The following is a 4,527-nucleotide window of genomic DNA, read 5'->3' on the forward strand; positions in this document are numbered from 1 at the left end:
ACAAAATAAACATACCCACAGCATTTTATGAGAGACAAGATGAATTTCAAATTTATATGGAAATGCAAATATTCAAGAATAAGAGTATTGAAGAAAAGGAGCTATGCTGGAACTCATTCATCAAATATGATTTGCTATAAAATAAAGCAATTAAAATTTTTAGTAAGGAAGCTGGTTGTTGGTGTCTCATGCCTTTAATTTCAGCATTCGGGAGGCAGAGGCAGAGGCAGGTAGGTTTCTGTGAGTTTGAGGCCAGTCTCATGTACAGAGCAAGTTCCAGGACAGGTTCCAAAGCAATAGAGAAACCTTGTTTCAAAAAAAGCAAACAAAAAGAAATAATGTTAATAAGGGGATTGGGGTCTCTGGAGACTGAAAAGATCACTCAGCCGTTAAGAGCTCTACCACACAAACATGAAGACCAGAGTTCAGATCACAGAGCCCATATGACTAGACAAGTCTCTCTGTCAAATGCCTGTAACCCCAGCACTGAGTAGGGAGTTGGGGCTGGAGGACTGCCAAAGTTTGCTGGCCATCAACAGAATTTAAGACATGCAAGCTCCAGGCTCAGCAAAGAGACCCTGCCTCAAAGAAACAGAGCAAAGAACGATCAAGGAGAAACCCAATGCCCCCTTTAAACTTTCTGGCATGCTCTTCTGTAAGGGTAATCATACACACTCATGAAAATATACCACACTTATACAACAAATACACACACACATGCACACACACACACACACACACAGTCAAGGGAATCACAAAAGAGTGTTAAAAATTAGCATACATTAATGGATCCTTGATTTTGATAAGTGGTATCTTTTCTATAAATGATATTGGGTCATGTGGTTAAAAATGAAACTTTTTAGCATATGCAAAGATGCATTATAAGGAAATTGTATTTATTTCACATAAATATCAACTACAAATCATAATTAAATCTTCTAGTGAATGAAATACTGTCTTCAGAGCCTGTGGGTAGGCAAACATTGCTTGAATATCTACAACAAAAATAGCAGGTCCAAGTAGAAAAATAGAGATGGGGAGAGGGCTCAGCCTTTATAGGACTTGCTCTACAAGCATGAGAACCGGAGTTCAATCCCCAGAATTCTATGTAAAAAGCCAGCATGATGATGCTCACTTGTAATTCAGTATTGGGGAGGCAGAGACAGGCAGGTGTCTGAGACTTGTTGGTCAACCAGCCAGCTTACTCATAGGTCTCCACATGCTAGGGAGAGACCTGTCTCAAACAATCAGGTGGATGTATGAGGGAACTATACCTGAGGCTGGCCTGTAGCTTCCATAAGCACATTCACACTTCACCCCACATGCACATACACACAATGAGAAAACATTTACAAGAGACTACATGAAAATGAAAGTATTCTACTTCTCAAAGGCCTCACAACAAGGCATTTCCAATGTGTCTAACCAAGAAAGAACTCCTATCAAAACACAGAAACTACTACAGATGTGTAAGAGAGAGACAAGAACACAGAAGAATGGTTGGGGAGACTTGGACACTCCACATATATGTGAACATTCAGTAAAGATGTAGAAAGCTGACATCATTCCTTTTCAATGGAATACAACATGAAAGGAAAGAAGAGACACCTCTTGAAACCTCCGCAAAAGAATAAGAAGGAGAAGCAGATTACCCCAGGAGAGGGTGTTACACAAAGCATTCCTATATTGATGACAACAATTCTAATTGGCACAATGCTTAGAGAATCAGCATGTATTTCCTACAAAAGATGACCAGACCTGTAACTTTGAACCAAAAACCCCATGCCTCAGTAGAAGTGCATACATGTGTGCATGTGAACCAAAATATGCAATATTCAAAAGCAGACCAAACCAATACAGGATAACAGAGCTGCTACACCTTGGGGGGTGAGGATTTAGACACAGAGACTAAGGAGCTGGTCAATGATGCTCTATTCCTTGAGCTGGATCATGAAGTTGATAGAGCTTCTCACTAACTCTTCAAAGAAACCTGGAGGCAGAAACTGAAGCAGATTGTGGAGGAATGCTGCCTCCTGTCTTCCCTGGCTTGTTGCACAGCTATTTTTTTTACATAGTATATACCACCTTCCTAGGAATTCATGGCCCACTATGCACTAAACCTTTACACATCAATTAGCAGTTAAGAAAATGGCCCCACAAACATAGTTTCAGGCTAATCTGATGGAGTAAATTCCTCAGTCATGATTTCCTCTTCCCAGATTTGTCCCAGGTTGACAGAAATTAACCAGTACACAAATCTTACTTGACAGGTACCATTTGTGAATTGATTTCTTCCTGTTACAACTCACTGGAATTGCTGGAAAGGACAGTACTGTATTAATAAAAGAAGGTGGGGTCTGGAGAGATGGCTCAAGGGTTAAGAGCACTGGCTGCTTTTCCAGAGGACCCAGGTTTGGTCCAGCCTCACCTGGTGGTTGAAAAACACCTGTAACTCCATCCTAGGAGATGCAGCACTCTCTTCTGACCTCCGTGATCATAAGGAATAAAAGCGGTGCACAGAGACACATGCTGACAAAACACCCATACCTCTAAAATAAAAAATTAGTAATAAAAGAAATCATACTGTTGGTGTTTGCAGTCATTGGACTTTGAATTTGCCACCATGGAAACAAAATTACAAAAGGGTTTTCTTTTTGCTAAGTCAATGTATTTTAAAAATCTCTTAATAATGTATTGGAAGGTGATGAAGAAGGGAAAAAATAATGAAACCAAATTTTATTTGGAAAAATAATGAAATGTAATTCTTGTAAACTAATACTTAAAAAGTAATTCTGTCTGAATGTACCATCTAAGTTCTAGGCATTAGATGATGGCTGGATTTTTCAATACACCTACCATATGTATTTTTTAATTAAATGTGACCACACTTAAAAAATAACTGTTTGATTTATTCTTACATCTAAGATAGATGCTTTAAATTAACGTGTGCATTAGACAACAAAAAGTTTTCATGCCATTTATTTTTATAAAGTAATTGCTAAGGTATTCAAACTAAAAGGTCCTAAGTTGAGTAGGCCCCATCAGCCTCATATCCCTGCATCTGTATTTCCTCAGAATTAAGCATATTAAAAAACACTTTTGCACCTTCCCATAAACTCTCCACATATATGTCAATGTGTGTATTCTGGATTGGGATTAGTTTAGTTTTTGCATATTTCCAGACTATATTCTTCTGCAGCTTCTACTTCCATCACTATAGTTGCAGCGTGCATACATTTTCATGCATAAATGTCTATATTATTCTTTTAAGTATAATATCTACCTTGGTTTTAATACTTGTATAATGTACCAATATAGTGAAGTGTTATAATTTATTTAGCCTTTCCCTTACTAAAAGGTATTTATATTTTTTCTGGGTTTTCTCCATGTATTTGAGAAAGTACATGTAAAGTAGCCACTGTCTCGATGGCATACATTTTTATATTAAAAATAATTCAAACAAGTATCTTCTATGAGCACTTACCAAAATCAGACACCTTGATACACTAAGGCTGGACCTCCAGTGGGAGAACCTTAATTCTGCTTCTTGTCCTCCATTCCAGGGTCTCCAGACTTGCTTTCTCCTCTCAACATACCCTCAGCCCCTAGGGTCATTCCTCATGGTGTAAACCCAGGATCCATCTAGTCCTTCTCCACCATCCCTCTCAGCCTTCTCCTCTGGCCTATCGCCTGACTTGTAGACCTTGGCTAGGATTCAATGACTCACCAGATTCCACAATTTTATAAGACCCAGATAAGGAAACAGCAACCCCCAAAATGAGACCCACCCTACAAAAACAAGATATCTACACCAACGAAGGACCTCAAACATTTTAACTCCAGATACCTACCCCAGCACAGAAACACAAACATGAATAACCAAGACAATATGTCTCTTCCAAAAGCCAGAAACTATGTTTTGTTAGATCCTCAGGAGAGCAATTTAGTAGAAGCATAAGACAAGGGCTTATACTGTTATGCCCGAAGACAAGGACTTATTTTATAAAATATCAATTATGAATATGTTCACAGGCTTTTAAAACATATAAATGACATAATGAAGATCACAAACTGTTAATTTAATTAAATAATAAAAACAACTCAAGACACAAATGTAGAATTTAACAATGAAATAGAACTTAAGGAAACCCAAACTGAAAAAAAACAGAATTAAAAAATCAGTATGCCAAACCAAAACTCAGATGTACACTTCATAAACAGATTAAAAGACATGAAAGATAGAATTTAGGTCATGAAGGCAAGGTACAGGAAATACACAACTCAGTCAAAGAAAGCATTAAATCTAAAAAATATAGGTTCAAAACTTCTACAAACTCTGGGACACTATAAGAAGGCCAAAGTTATGAATAATAGGTATAGAGGGAAGAGAATCAAATGAAGTTGAAACAGAAAATATATTTAATAAAATTGCAGAAGAAAATTTTCCCAATCTAAAGAATGAAATGTCTGTCAAGGTACAAGAAGTGTGCAGAACTCCAAATAGTACCAAAAAAGAAGCTCCCACTG

Source organism: Mesocricetus auratus, unplaced genomic scaffold (assembly GCF_017639785.1).
Source record: "Mesocricetus auratus isolate SY011 unplaced genomic scaffold, BCM_Maur_2.0 Super-Scaffold_100052, whole genome shotgun sequence".
NCBI classification, from domain to species: Eukaryota; Metazoa; Chordata; class Mammalia; order Rodentia; family Cricetidae; genus Mesocricetus; species Mesocricetus auratus.